The following is a 17,056-nucleotide window of genomic DNA, read 5'->3' on the forward strand; positions in this document are numbered from 1 at the left end:
TGGTGGTTTGGTGTTTAAGCATAACCAGCATTCTGCTGTTAAATTTGGGTGTGTTTTGCTAATCACCTGATAGCTCGCATTTATTAGAGTCCAAAGCGGGTTTACTTCTTCCGATTGTGTAAATGCATCTATATCAGAGCTATCTGTCATTGTTATATGAAGTATCTTAGAAGTTTTATTTATCTCTAATTTCCCCGTTATTACCGCATTAGGGCCTATTGATTGGGATTTCCCTTCTAGGGCAGGTTCTTTTTGTATCTTTATAAGTGTCCCTCGATCAGTCCTAGTCTCCCAGATCCTTACACCCCAAGTTTTGCCAATTGACCACCCCTGGTCTTGCGGTTGCAAGACTGTAATTTCTAATGTTTTGCAATTCCCTGGGTCAGAACTACCATAAAGCGATGGGAGAGATTGTCTCACAACCCCAATAAGCACAATAATATTGATTAGGATAGTTGCAATATCCCTTTCCTGGATTGGAGCTAGGGCACCAGTAAGTTGATACTGCACTTCCCCTTTTATGTGGAGGTTTGCAGTGACCAAAATTCCAGTCTTCCCCAGAACCTAAATGTCCTAATAAATCACAAATGGTTACGTTAAATGAGGGTCTACCTACAGTTACATTTTCTTCAATCACACGACTTTCCTCTGCTTGAATTAAAGTCCACTTATACGGTCTATGCGCTGTTTCTCCATAGCTCAGCAATAATAGCAACATCAACATAGTGTACCAGATTGGGCTGCATTGACTCTGGCTCATTCCTCCTTGCTTTTTAGCTAGTGCCTGGGTGTGCCGCTTGACATTGGGGTAGCTCGGCCAATATTTTGGCATAGTTCCACTCAGGCTCTTGATTCCACCGTTTCTTATTCCTCTGCCTCACCCGTCGACCCGGTTGCTTCGAGCCACGGGGTAAACCATCTTCTCGGCAGCAAGAATATTCTTCAGGAAACCCTGAATGCTTTTGCTCTCCATGCCTTTGTTTATACGCTTCCCAATTATAGTCTTTGACTATAGGAGAGTGGCACGGTATTTTCTTTATGGTAGTTCTACAGCACACCCTTGTCATTTGTATTTTAGAGGGGTTGGTTCATTAGGGTGAGAGCAAAACAGCCCAGGCTATATTTCGTGGGTGTATATACACCACCAGTCAGGACTGTCGGGTTGGATCTCTTTTTCTTGCGACTTTTGATTTCAATGCCAAATCTGTAATTTCTAATTCTATATTATAACACTGATTGCATATTCCTCTAGGGGAATACCGTCTATACAATGCAACCACCAATTGTTTCAGCACACTATGCACCTAAAGCATATAACAAGGATAACAATTACAACTTATATTAATACATTTAACTCTATGTTTTTTACAAATGGGATATTCATGAACAACTTTATCGTTTTTTTGTACTTGCACGATATGATTCAACAAGCCCAAGTCCACTTATTGTTTCCGTAGTTTAACTTTCAGAGGGTCGTCTGTGGGCTCTGCAGTCCAGGCGTTAGTCTTGACTGGACCTTTAACTTGGCTGGCGTGTGTCCACCCCTTTTCGGCAGTTCGGATGGCTGTTTCTGTAGTGAGTAAAACAACAAAAGGTCCCTCCCATCGAGGGGTTAATGATGTTTCTTTCCATGTTTTTATGAGTACCTTATCTCCAGGTTCTAGGGTATGTATTTTTATGTCCAGAGGTGAACGCTGTACCACCAACCCTTTTTCCCAAAGGTATTTCCTTCGCTTCAACAACTTCACTAAGTAGTTTTTCATCTGAAAATCACTCACTTTTGGGTGATCTTGTGGCGTTTCTAAATCAAATGCCATTCCATATAACATTTCAAAGGGTGATATTCCTAGGTCTGTTCTTGGCTGGGTCCTTATGTCTAACAGTGCTAGGGGCAAACATTTTACCCATGACATCTTAGTCTCTATCATTAATTTAGTAAGCTGCTTTTTTATCTCTCCATTCATTCGTTCAACCCTTCCCGAGCTTTGTGGATGCCATGGAGTATGATGCTGCCAGTTTTCTGTAATAATAAGATTTCTGTAATAATTCTTGATGCAAAATGTGGGCCCCGGTCGGAATCGATAGCTTCAGTTATTCCATATCGGGGAATTATTTCTTCTAACAATATTTTTGCTACCGTACGAGCAGTGGCCCTAGTTGTTGGAAATGCCTCCACAAAGTGCGGGAAATGGTCTACAAGCGCCAATAAATAGCGGTATCGCCCGACCTTTGGTAACTCTGTAAAATCAATCTGTATTCTTGAGAATGGCCGGTAAGCGAGTTCCCTTCCGCCGGGAACTCGTTTCCTTATTTGTTGTTTATTTGCTTTCTGGCATGTAACGCACCCTTCAACAATACGTTTTGCTATGTTATATGCTCCTATGCAAGCATATTTTGTGGCAAATTGATCTACTAATGCTTGCGTTCCCCAATGCGTAGTATCATATAACCTGTTCATTATACCGACTGCAGTTACTTTTGGAACTACTTCTCTCCCATCTTCTAATCTCCATTGTTCACCTTGCTGCTTTGCCCCTAGTTTGGTTAGCTTTTCTTTTTCTACAGTACTGAAGACATATATATTTGAGCGCGGACAGCTAGGACACTGTCTATCTTTTAGTCCAAGACAAGTACAGGGAATAGCGTCTACGTTGAACTCTTTCCAGCACTCATAGCAAGGGAAATAGTTTTCCCTTTCTGTTCCTTGTCCGCAATTAGGGCAATTTTCTCTTAATCTCTTTGGATCTGGCAGCTCACAAGTCAGTCCTTTAAGATTTACTAAGGCCGCCCTTTTTGCTTCTTCGTCTGCAAGGTTATTTCCCCTAATAATGGGATTCAGGCCTTTCTGGTGTCCTTTTATATGAACCACTGCTATTGCTCTAGGTTTTCTTATTTCTTGCAAGATTTGTGTGATCAATTCCTGATGTATTAAGTTTTTCCCTTGGGTTCTTCCCAAATTTTACCAAATGTATGTACTACTCCAAATGCATACTTCAAATCCGTATATATGGTTCCACTACCCATGCCGATCCATTGTAAGGCTCTTAAAACGGCATACAACTCACAGGCTTGTGCTGACCACCCAGGATTTAATGGCCCTGATTCTAAGACCTTATTAAATTTTCCGTTTATTATCGCATATCCTGATTTACGTTTCCCTTCAATGACTCAAGAGGAGCCATCTACAAACAATTTTTCTCCTTCTGACAATTCCTCTTCTTCTAAGTCAGGTCTTATTTTTGTTTGCTCTTCAATTGTTTGCAAACAATCATGTGTTAATTGTTTGCTAGATTCCCCATATAAAAACTGTGCAGGGTTCTGCAAGGAAGTAATTTCTAGGGTTAATTTAGGGGATTCAATTAAAATACTTTCGTATTTTAACAACCTAGAATCTGTTATCCGTTTATCAGATTTTTGTTGCAAAACCCCTCGTATATTATGTGGTGTCAAAACATGCAATTCTCCTCCAAATGTTATTTTCTGTGCTTCTTCTACTAGTAATGCAGCTGATACTATTGCTTGTAGGCATGTTGGCCAACCCCTGCTAACGGGGTCTAGCAATTTAGATAAATAAACTACCGTTTTTTTTATGTCCAGCCCATTCCTGTGCCAAGACCCCGCATGCAGTCCCTGCATCTATATTAGTGAACAAATAAAATGGTTTCCGTATCATCTGGCAAGCTCAACACAGGGGCACTTATCAGCTCTTTCTTTATGCAATCAAATTGTTCCTCATCTTGTTCCGTCCATTGTACCAGTTTTTCCTGTGTTAATTTTTCATACAAAAATTTTACCTTCTTTGTATAATTTTCGATCCATTGTCTACAGTATCAAGTTAGTCCTAATATTTGTCTTATCTGTTGTTTAGACTTTGGGGCTGTCAATGACAAGGTCCCACTTACTCTTTCTGGGTCCAAATGTTTGGTCCCCCTGCTTAAATAGTGTCCTAGATATTTCACTTCTTGCTCAACAAACTGGAGTTTGGTCTTTGACACTTTGAGCCCCTGTAGACTAAGGAAATTTAATAATTTAATACTTTCTTGTCTAACCACTTCTTCGTCTTGCCCTGCTAACAAGAGATCATCTACATATTGCACTACTACCACTTCTGGACTGCGCTCATATTCCTGCAGAATTTGTTCTAAAGCTTGCCCGAACAAGTTAGGTGACTCCGTAAACCCCTGGGGAAGCACAGTCCATCGCAATTGTTGTTTTCTATGCGTATCTGGGTCCTCCCACTCAAAGGCAAAATAGCCTCGGCTCTCTTCATCAAGCGGGCAAGCCCAAAAGGCATCCTTTAAATCTATAACACTATACCATTGATCATTGGGACCTAATTGACTCAGAAGGGTATACGTGTTGGCCACTACAGGGAATCGACTCATGGTTCTTTTATTCACCTTCCTCAGGTCATGTACTAGTCTCCATTTTCCATCTTTCTTTCTTACGGGTAAAATGGGGGTATTAAAGGGAGACATGCAGGGCTCGAGTAGGCCTTTTTCTAGTAATCTTTCTGTTTCTGGTTTTAATCCCCTTCGGCCCTCTTTGGATACTGGATATTGTTTTACACGAATGGGTATTTCTGGACTAGAAATTTTAACTTTAAAGGGTGTTATGTCCAGCTTCCCTACTGAGTCTTCTGTATACCATACTTCAGGATTAATTTTATTTTCATCTTCCACCCTGAGAGGACATAATCTTATCCGAATTTCTTTCCACGTTACTTCTAAATTAACACCCAATTCAATTATTAAATCCTGTCCCAAGAGATTATATTCAGCTTCAGGAACTAAAAGTAAATTTCCCACTCCTACTTTGAAATCGGTTTCAATAACTACTCCTTTTATAACAGGGACCCGAAATGGCTCTCCCTTTGCCCCAATTACTTGCACAGTGTCGGAAGATATCTCGCATCCCTTGGGTAAAGTTTGCATGGTAGATCGTTCTGCTCCAGAATCTACAAGAAATTCAATTTCTTGCTGCTGAGGACCCACTTTTAGTTTTATCAAGGGCTCCGTTCCTTTTTTGAGTCCCCAGCAAAAAGAGCCCCTGACACCCCTATTCCGCTTTAAACATTTTCTCATCCGCCATTTTCTTCCTACAGTTCCGCTTCATGTGCCCTTTCTTTCCACAGTAAAAGCCTTCTATCGGCTCACCCCGTTCCATTGCAGTCTCGTCATTAAGAGGTCTTGCCTTAGGACTAGGCCCCTTATACTGTACCCTTCGGTCTCTGGATTTCCATCGCTGCTGGGCTGTACCTTCTCTGACTGCTGCAACCATCATTCGTACAGTCCTCCGCTCTTTCTCATCCTCTCTCCTAACATACACTTTCTGAGCTTCCCTCAGCAGTTCATCTAACCCCACGATTTTGCCAATCTCCTAATTTTTCTAGCTTTTTCCTAATATCTATCCAAGATCTAGCTACAAATTGTGTTTTTAACAGCGCCTCCCCTACAGGGGTGCTGGGATCTAATCCCGAATATAGTTGCAAATTCTTTCTAAGCTGTTGTAGCCATTCTGTGGGTGTTTCATCTTTTTTTTTCTGGTGTTCCCTAAACACCTTTCCAATGTTCTGCCCCCTCGGCACAGATTCTCTAATACCCTGGACTAATATAGTCCGCAGATCTTGCATATGACCCCTGTGTAACGGGTCCTGGTTATTCCAGTCGGGCCTTTGCAGCGGCCATTTAGTGTCGGCTGCAGGACCCTGTTGATGCTGTTCATCCCAGATTCGCATACCGGTTCTACGGATCATTCCCCTCTCTTCGGCAGTAAATAATATTCCTATGATCACTTGCAGTTCACCCCACATATATGTATTAGGCCCTAAGAATTGATCAACCCACTCCGCTACTCCTAGCGGGTCCTCTAATAGACTCCCCATTTCCTTTTTAAAATCTCTAACGTCTCCAGAATTGAGGGGCACCGCCACATACCCCATTCCCGCCTGTGGACCTCCCATTGCAATTTCTCGCAACGGGTATAAATGTCCCGTCACCTGATACTGCTGCTGTCTAGTTTTACTACGGGTGACGGGTCCTGTGGGTTGGCTAGGGTCCACTTCCTCCAGATTCGGTATTAATGGTGGAGCGTTTGGGCTAGGGGTTGGCACCGGGGGTAGTGGTGGCGGTACATAAGGTGGGGGGGTTACGGGGATCTCTTCCTCATGCCGCTTGTCTCTTCGTGTATCGTGCTTCTCATCCCCCTTTTCTTTTAACGGATACAAGTTGATCCTAGTTTCTGACCCTATCCATAAGCGCGCATAATCACTCTCCTCTTGACTAAATGGTTCATTTGAGTTAACATAAAGATTCAAGGCTTGGCAAATACAATTCTCAAAGGACCCAAATACTGGCCAAAACAAATGGTCCTTACGAATTTCCTTACCACCCCAAACCTCCATGCAATAGTGTATCATTTTTATTTTACCCTTACCCTGTCTAGAGGGGTAATCATCCCAATATTTAATCATTAATCTTAATGGACTATCCTGAGGGATCGGTGGAAGTTTCGCTTGCGAATCCCCACCCATGGGACCAGAAGGTCTACTTTTCTTCTGTCCCATCTTCCAGGGTACACTCACACACACACACACACGCTCCCCTCGTTCGTGACTCGCTCCCTTGCGGGCTACGAGAACTGCACTACTAGAGGGTCTGCACTCGCTTCGTCCGCAATTGGACGTCTCAGTCGTCGTACCCCAGGAATCCCAGCCCCAATCCGAGTGGAAATCTGGCCTATACTTACGCGTCCTGCGTCTTCACTCGGATCTTCGTGCACAAAGTTTAAGGGGCTGCCGGCATTTACTTTGCTTATTGCAATTTAGAATGTTAGTCGGTGAAGGGTGGCGGCAAAATCCTCCAAGGGCCGCTAGAAAAAGAAGGGGGGCGCCTCCCTCAAAAAAGGATCGCACGGCACCAAATTGTAATAAATTTTGACTTAGTCTTGTAAGTAACAAAAGTTTTATTTTTAATCAAGCAATAAGCAAAGACAGGGCTGGGTGCGGCCTAGAGACCTCAGTCTCCCTTGCGGCACGCGCACACAGCTAATTCAGTTTTCTAGGTTTTATAGTCCATCTCTGGTCCACAGCTTCCGGGTGTAACTTTTCACCTTGCATCATGTGGGCGTTGACTGCTGTGTAGTCAGTTTCGATCGCCTTACTTTGGTTACTTATTAGGTAAATACATCAAGCAGAACAAAGCAAGTAAGCATACAAACACTTCTTAGAACTCAAGCAAACATCTCCAGGAGCTTTAATGAACAAACATTTCTCAGAACTGCTTGTTACACCCGAGGCTATGAGCTTTTACCTCAGGGTCGATGTGATCCGAAGACCCAACCTAAGCCAGCTCTTACCAACTGAGAACACTCCATACAGACAATAAAACAACAGAAGATTTACCTTTCAAAAAAAAACAGGCATATAAACACGTCCAGGACTGCAGTCGACCAGAATCCAGGATAAACCCCCCTCCACCTGCATGGAACATAAGTTTAGAACAATGGAGATGAACAGACCACTGACCATACATCTGCACCACCTGCATGGGATAAGCACGTACTGATCCTGCATGGGACAAGTACATACCGATTACACAAGCAACAGTAACTGATTAGCCCACCCCTTAACATGAGTAACTTGATTGGTCTACACAACTGTATTGTATCATATTTAAACCCTGCTTTCCTCTGTATTGGGATCCTCCATGCATTAGGCTGGGACACTGCTATGTGCATAACTAAAATAGGAGAATAAATTCCCTTGGTGATTCTATGCTAAATGTCCTTGTCTCCCTCCTCGGCTGGCAAAGAACCGACTTTTACAGCTAGGTTGATGCTTGTGAAAGAGCGCATAGAGATAGGGATGCCTGTCATGCCTCCATTATCATCATGTTAACAATTGGTTAGCTTCGTAAGCCCAGACAGGCTTCAAGAAGGAACAAATTTGATGCATCATTGTCTGAGTCTGAACCGAACCGAATATTTCTGGCCCATTCTTCTGGGCCAATATATAAAGCTTTATATTTTTTTGGTATTGATAGAGAAATTCCCTTTCCTGCAACTTCTAGGCACCACTCAAGTTTTCCCTGAGCAGATACTGCTGCCAGGGGGACCACGCGACACTATAGTTTATCCACATTAGCCTGCAGTTTATCCACATTAGCACACAGGCAGTGGCTAGAGTCTTATTTTCTATCCTAGCCTGAGTGTCCTGCTAGGCTTGAGACAGTTCTTTTTGTAGGGAAGCAACTCGGGCTTTGGCTGCATTCAAGTGCTGCTCAGTATCTCGTAAGACAGTGAGCTAAGAGAAATAAGCAGGGTATCTTGCCTTTCATGTTTTTGTTTTTCTGACTTTCTCTAATTCAGGTAGCTAGGGGAAGGGAATAGGCAGTTCCTTCTGCCAGACAATCTTATCCCCATAGGTAGGGTGAGGCCCCGAAACATTCAGCTAAAGGAACCCACTACAAAATCAGAATCAAGCCAAATAGGCACAGCCAATACCGCTAGAGGGATCATTATATATCTTTTCTCCAGGGGATAAAATATGGATAAAAGTACATAAATGAAAAAATGGTTTGTCTCCAAAATGGGGGGTACTCTCTCTTGTATTACTAATCTCTTTTTCTGCAATAAAGGAGGAGGGTAAAGATTCCTTGATTCATCATTCCCACCCTCAACCAAAAGCCACCTGTGGCAGAATGCAAATCCCCCTCTCTCCCCCTCCCTTCCTTCGATATGGAAGGCGTAGACACATGTCCCTCTCTCTCTGCTGCTTGAGGCTAACAGCTTCTTTTGTTTGACCCCAGAGGCCGCTGGCCAGGGTCTTTAAGAGAGAGGAGAAGGGAGCGCAGAGGCCCCAAGGAGCCACTGGGCGTCCACGGCCAGTGTGGGGGAAGTTTGGAAGCTTCAGGGGCACTCCACAGCCAGTGTGGGGGTGCAGAGAAGCTTCTGGAATGCCTACAGTCACATCTGATCAGGCTATAAAAAAACGGGATTCTTGTTGAGACGTACCCCTTGCACGCGACCTCTTGGAGTTACGAGCTGAGCCACTGCCGCCAGGAGCCACCTGCCCTCCCACCCCAGGACGGAGACTCCGCTTGCCCTGCCGCCACACGTGTGAGTAAAATTAACCCTCAAAGGATTGCGAGTGTATCTACTTTCCGTGCACATTTGCACGTGTATTTATACTTTCTGTGCACATTTGCACGCATACTTTCCGCGCTCAATACGAGCACATGTATAAATTATTTCCTCGCATAATCACAAGTGTATTTTCCTCCCGTGCTCCCACATAAGCACATGTAATATTCCGTACATATTTACACGTGTATTTCTCCTCGCAGGATTGCGAGTTGTCCTGGCTTTGTTAAAAAACAAGTTTGTCTTTCACCGAATTTTGCCTGTCAGCTAAAGCCTTCATATTAACTGCATTTTCCTGGAGAACCAAACACATGTTTTGGTAAACCTAGCAATGGAATGCAAACTAGTCCAGAAATACCCATTTGTGTAAAACAATATCCAGTGTCCAAAGAGGGCCGAAGGGGATTAAAACCAGAAATAGAAAGATTACTAGAAAAAGGCCTACTCGAGCCCTGCATGTCTCCCTTTAAAATGGAGACTAGTACATGACCTGAGGGAGGTGAATAAAAGAACCATGAGTCGATTCAGCTGGCGAGAGGGGTCAAGGACAGCAAAAAGAACTGTTTCAAATACATAGCAGATAAAACTAATACCAGAGGCAATGTAGGCCCACTGATGAATGGGGTGGGTGCCCTGGTGGCAGAAGATACAGAGAAGGCAGAATTACTGAATGCCTTCTTTGTCTCTGTCTACTCTGCCGGAGGCTGTCCTGGGGAGCCCTGTACCCCTGAGACCCCGGATGAAGCCAGGTCAATGGAGGAGTTTGCTTTAGTTGATGAGGACTGGGTTAGGGAGCAATTAAATAGTCTGGACATCCATAAATCCATGGGTCCAGATGGGATGCATCTGCGGGTGCTGAGGGAGCTGGCTGAAGTCATTGCTGGACCGCTCTCCATCATCTTTGCCAAGTCTTGGGAAACGGGGGAGGTGCCTGAGGACTGGAGGAAAGCAAATGTCACTCCAGTCTTCAAAAAGGGCAAGAAGGAGGACCCGGGTAATTATAGACCGGTCAGCCTCACCTCTGTCCCTGGGAAAGTAATGGAACAGCTTATCCTTGGTGCCATCTCAAGGCATATCAAGGATAAGAGGGTTATTAGGGGCAGTCAGCATGGCTTTACCAAGGGTAAGTCATGCTTGACCAACCTCATAGCCTTTTATGAGAATGTAACAAGGTGGATGGATGATGGCAGAGCGGTGGATGTGGTCTACCTTGACTTCAGTAAAGCCTTTGACACAGTCTCCCACAGCATCCTCACAGCTAAGTTGAGGAGGTGTGGTGTAGACAATAGAGTAGTGAGGTGGGTTGCAAACTGGCTTAAGGAGAGAAGCCAGAGAGTGGTAGTCAATAGTGCGGAGTCTAGTTGGAGGCCAGTACCTAGTGGAGTGCCTCAGGGGTCAGTACTGGGGCCAATATTATTCAATATATTCATTAACGATTTGGACGAGGGAATAGAGTGTACTATCAGCAAATTTGCTGATGACACTAAGCTGAGAGGTGTGGCTGACACGCCAGAAGGCTGTGCTGCCATCCAGTGGGACCTGGACAGGCTGGAGAGTTGGGCGGGGAATAACCTAATGAAATTTAACAAGGGAAAGTGTAGAGTCCTGCATCTGGGCAGGAACAACCCCAGGTTCCAGTATAGGTTGGGAAATTACATATTAGAGAGCAGTGTAGGGGGCCAACATGCCTACAAGCAATAGTATCAGCTGCATTACTAGTAGAAGAAGCACAGAAAACAACATTTGGAGGAGAATTGCATATTTTGACACCACATAATATACGAGGGGTTTTGCAACAAAAATCTGATAAATGGATAACAGATTCTAGGTTGTTAAAATATGAAAGTATTTTAATTGAATCCCCTAAATTAACCCTAGAAATTACTTCCTTGCAGAACCCTGCACAGTTCTTATATGGGGAATATAGCAAACAATTAACACATGATTGCTTGCAAACAATTGAAGAGCAAAAATAAACAACAAATAAGGAAACGAGTTCCTGGTGGAAGGGAACTCACATACCGGCCATTCTCAAGAATACAGATTGATTTTACAGAGTTACCAAAGGTCGGGCGATACCGCTATTTATTGGCGCTTGTAGACCATCTCCCGCACTTTGTGGAGGCATTTCCAACAACTAGGGCCACTGCTTGTACAGTAGCAAAAATATTGTTAGAAGAAATAATTCCCCGATATGGAATAACTGAAGCTATCAATTCCGACCGGGGCCCACATTTTTCATCAAGAATTATTACAGAAATCTTTCAGGCACTAGGTACTGACTGGCAGCATCATACTCCATGGCATCCACAAAGCTCAGGAAGGGTCGAACGAATGAATGGAGAGATAAAAAAAGCAGCTCACTAAATTAATGATAGAGACTAAGATGTCATGGGTAAAATGTTTGCCCCTAGCACTGTTAAACATAAGGACCCAGCCAAGAACAGACCTCGGAATATCACCCTTTGAAATGTTATATGGAATGGCATTCGATTTAGAAACACCACAAGATCACCCAAAAGTGAGTGATTTTCAGATGAAAAATTGCTTAGTGAAGTTGTTGAAGCGAAGGAAATACCTTTGGGAAAAATGGTTGGTGGTACAGCGTCCACCTCTGGACATAAAAATACATACCCTAGAACCTGGAGATAAGGTACTCATAAAAACATGGAAAGAAACATCATTAACCCCTCGATGGGAGGGACCTTTTGTTGTTTTACTCACTGCAGAAACAGCCATCCGAACTGCCGAAAAGGGGTGGACGCACGCCAGCCAAGTTAAAGGTCCAGTCAAGACTAACGCCTGGACTGCAGAGCCCACAGACGACCCTCTGAAAGTTAAACTACGGAAACAATAAATGGACTTGGGCTTGTTGAATCATATCGTGCAAGTACAAAAAAATGATAAAGTTGTTCATGAATATCCCATTTGTAAAAAACATAGAGTTAGATGTATTAATATAAGTTGTAATTGTTATCCTTGTTATATGCTTTAGGTGCATAGTGTGGTGAAACAATTGGTGGTTGCATTGTATAGACGGTATTCCCCTAGAGGAATATGCAATCAGTGTTATAATATAGAATTAGAAATTACAGATTTGGCATTGAAATCAAAAGTCGCACGAAAAAGAGATCCAACCCGACAGTCCTGACTGGTGGTGTATATACACCCACGAAATATAGCCTGGGCTGTTTTGCTCTCACCCTAATGAACCAACCCCTCTAAAATACAAATGACAAGGGTGTGCTGTAGAACTACCATAAAGAAAATACCGTGCCACTCTCCTATAGTCAAAGACTATGATTGGGAAGCGTATAAACAAAGGCATGGAGAGCAAAAGCATTCAGGGTTTCCTGAAGAATATTCTTGCTGCCGAGAAGATGGTTTACCCCGTGGCTCGAAGCAACCGGGTCGATGGGCGAGGCAGAGGAATAATAAACGGTGGAAACAAGAGCCTGAGTGGAACTATGCCAAAATATTGGCCGAGCTACACACCCAGGCACTAACTAAAAAGCAAGGAGGAATGAGCCAGAGTCAATGCAGCCCAATCTGGTACACTATGTTGATGTTGATTAAAGCAAAATATGAGAAAATGCATGATCAAAATGACACCGAATTATTAGTATTAAGTGGTCAAGAGTTGCAACGCTTTAACGAACAAGCAGTTCTGAGAAATGTTTGTTCCTTAAAGCTCCTGGAGATGTTTGTTTGAGTTCTAAGAAGTGTTTGTATGCTTACTTGCTTTGTTCTGCTTGATGTATTTACCTAATAAGTAACCAAAGTAAGGCGATCGAAACTGACTACACAGCAGTCAACGCCCACATGATGCAAGGTGAAAAGTTACACCCGGAAGCTGTGGACCAGAGATGGACTATAAAACCTAGAAAACTGAATTAGCTGTTTGTGCGTGACGCAAGGGAGACTGAGGTCTCTAGGTCGCACCCAGCCCTGTCTTTACTTATTGCTTGATTAAAAATAAAACTTTTGTTACTTACAAGAGTAAGTCGAAATTTATTACATCAGGTAGTGTTCATTCTTCTAAGCAAGTCGTATTGCAGTTAGCATCTTGCCTTTCACATAGCCAAATTAAGTGAGCGCTCTCACAAATCAGTTACTGGGGATTATTTAATCTGGCTTGCAAATATGTTATGTGATGTTATATATATTCTGAAAACATATCTAAAATGACAAGGACATATTCAAAATTACAACAATTAGGCATTTGAATAAAATAATTTTTTAAATTTACAAATGGTCCCTGAGGGTCTACTGTGGGTCCATGGATTCCTTGACAGAGGGCATGGGAACAGAAATTAGCCTTGAAGATATGAAGGCCTATCCGTGAGAAAGATGGGAGTAAAGGAGTATCTGGAGATGTTAAGGATGTACCTGTGAGAGAGAAGGGAGTAGAAGAGTAACACTACTGATAGCAAAAATAGCCAATGAGATGTTACTGCTGTAACTTGTAACCAATAGTGAAGAGACACAGGAATTGGTAAAACTGTATAAAAATGCACTTGTGCAAATAAATAGCATCTACTACTTTCATCCTGGAAGAACTTGGTCTATGTCGTTTGTCCGTCTCAACCACGACATATGGTGACCCCGACGTGATCCTGCATGAAGAGGATCTCGCATGAAGAAGAGACAGCGGTGAAGCTGTGACAGCCGAAGACAAGCTGTGGAGACAGAGCCCGGTACAGCTGATAGAGCAGCAGGGGGGAGCTGCCGAAGATCCGGATCCTTGAAAAGACACCATGCCAAGAGTTGGTGAGCTACTGGGAATGGAGGGGGGTGGAACTTACCTAAAGAAGAAGTTATTATATTATCTACATGGAAATTGCTTCTGAAGAAGCAGGGTGTTAGCCTTCTGGAATTAACTTTATGAAGGATGTTACTATGGGGCAAAGCACTACTGAAAGATCCAAAGAAACAACTGAACTCTTAACATGGTAGTTGTTGCTAGAGACTTTGAGAGGATTAAAAGAGCAATGGGAACATGCAGAGACAGTGGAGAGGGTGGCTTCCTTGGACTAGATTTAAAAAAAAAAAAAAAAAAGTGCACTGTTCCGAACCCCAAACCGAACCCCCTGTTACTAATGATTCTCCAGCACTGTTCAAGTCCGCGTTATCTGATGACTCGGATGAAGATGAAGATCTGCAGCATTTGCTTGAAAAGTTAAAAGAAAAAGGAGTATGCGTACAAGTTGCCCCGAGATCAGATAAAAACCATGAAAGACTCAAGCAAAATTAGACCTATGCAATGTAACAGCTATAGATCATTTAGGAGTAAATGATGGGGATTCGTTGAAAGGGGCGGGTATCCCCCAACTCTTAGAAGAGACACTAACTGGCACACCACAATTACAGACAGGTGCTATTAGTTTCTGAAATCCTGAGGCAGTCAACAGACTTTGCATATCAAGCTATAATAAAGGTGCCTGAAATGGACAAAGCAGCCAAATCATTTACGACTACTAATCAGGGTCCCAATGAGAATTACATGCAATTTATCGACCATCTTCAAGACACCATCAATAAGCAGGCTGAAAACTTAGAAGCTAAGGACACACTAGTGTTGAAATTAGCAGTAAAGAATGCTAATGTTTGCTATCAATGTGTTATCTGTGAGTTTTACAGTACATATTATTTGTGGTACAAGTACAATTTTAAACCTTCTCCCCACTTTCCCCCCACCCCCTTCTCATGGTTTTTACTTATGAGATGGGGTCGGAAACTACTGTTTTCAGTTGTGTTCCTAAGAAATCGGTATTGGGAGGTGTTTTAAAACATAGGAAAGCACTTGGAAATATGAGGAAGGAAGATCTTGTCAAATATTATCATCAGTGGTGGCTGCTGTGTCAGTTACATGAATGGGAAAAGTGGCTGGAGGATAGAATCTTGAAGTATAATACTTTGTTGCAATTAATGTTGTTTTTAAGGTGAGAAGAGCAGGACAAAATAAATCTCTACAAGATATCATTAGATCATTACAGACAGTTTTAAAGGTGGAACAGTTTGAACTTCAACAAGCTGAGAGAGAGTTAACTGATAACACACAGGTCACAGTAAACTTGCTGAAGTCTACAAGATGCTTTCCTTATTAACCTGTTTTCTTTGTGGGTATCTGTTTAAGTATGTTTAAGTACAGTTTTGGTATGTCTTTGTTCTGTGGTACGGTGAGGTCACAGACTGTTAAATCATGAGAATCCATTGATTCAAAATGTGTATTTTGTGATAATACAGAAGATCGTGAGTAATTTAGCTCTTTACTGCGTGAATGTGATGGTAAAATTTTGTGTGTAGTAGCTGCTATTTTTCTTTCTAGCATGCTAGCTTTATTCCGGCATTCAGACTTGCACAACTCTGTGATAGGCTGTGTCTCATCTTGGTGTACTAAACTTGGCTCTTTTGTATGCACACTAGGTAAAGAATCTTGTTTTTGGGATAACAGTCATAGCGCACCAGATGAGACACTAATAAAAGCCTTTCCCGGTCCAGCTTGCTGCGGCAGCGGGGGGGCAGGTGCCGATTGGGCTCCAGCGCGCACTGACCTGTTTTGTCAGGGAGACCCAGCGGTACCTCCACCTGGCTGAGCAGTAAGCAGTTCAAAGGTGCAATGCAAAAATCAAGATGTTGTCTTGAATAAGTGTAACTGTGATCCATCTGCATATTTGAACTTGGTATTTGGTTTTCATATCTGAGCTCAGTATTTTAGTTTGCATATCTGTATATTTGGTACTAAAATAATTTTGTTTGGGGAGATAATTACAAAATGGAAACCGGTTCTGCTGCTAAAATTCCACCTTGCTCCCCCTTAGGATGCATCCTTACACATTAGAGTAACTTATGGGGAAATATTCTGATAAAAGAAAACTTGAAATTATATTGTACTCGAATGTGGCTTAAATGTGGAATTCTGAGTTTTAGTGCTGTATTGCAATTAATGTTGTTCTGCAGAACTTTGGAAAAAATTGATATAACATCTTTAATTTTTCCAACTTTCTTCTCTCTGTCCTTCTTTTCCTCCCGATCGCCTGTCCTTAGTGGGAAGGGGGGAGAGGGAGGGGCAAAAGGGGGAAGTGGGGGGGGAGAGGAGGTTAACAATACATCTGCCATGGTTTTTGTTGTCACCCCGCAATCTAAACCCTCGACACAAGTGTATTATAAATTTACACTCGCAGAATCGTGAGTGTGAGAAATGCAGTTGCGATTCGTGCTAAGATGTTTAATGTTTACAGGTATAACCAAATGAGGCACAGGCTCTGAACCTGGAAAAAGGAAAAGGTGGTTAAGTTCTATGTAAAAAGTTATGAAACTTGTTTATGAAGTTATATTGATAGAGGGAACTAACATTTTAAGGGTTAACCAACCACATAATAAGGGCCTACTAACGAACTAACACTTTAAGCCACATAATGAGTATCAAGTTTAGAGCTGTATGTAACCAACTGTGTTAAGAAAAAACCAGAACCTCATCGAATGCCGAGATAAGAAGCTTTACAGCACCAGCTGTAACCTTGAGGAGACAAGATAGCCAAGATTTACAGCAAAAAGGGGGTGCCAGTCTGATTTTGGTCGACTTGGCAGCTTGGGTTCCAGCCAATTCCTCATAATGAGCCAAAGGTAAAAAGTTCACTGTGACGAAGCTGAAGGAGCCTTCATCCAAAGACCCTCAAAGACCCCTCCTCAAAATCACCAAGTGACACTGAGCAGGTGCAGCAGGGGAGGGTCAAGGAGGAGACTATGGAAATGGTTATCTGAGAGTCATTTTAATAAGAAGCGGGGAAAGGTTATGAATATGTAAAGGCATTCCTGGGGTCATTATGAATATGTAACACCTTACTGTATTTAAGCACACTTCTTATTGTTAAAAGGTGTGCGTGTTGGGCGGAGCGAATCCCCCGCACACCCA

Source organism: Columba livia, chromosome W, assembly GCF_036013475.1.
Source record: "Columba livia isolate bColLiv1 breed racing homer chromosome W, bColLiv1.pat.W.v2, whole genome shotgun sequence".
NCBI lineage: Eukaryota > Metazoa > Chordata > Aves > Columbiformes > Columbidae > Columba > Columba livia.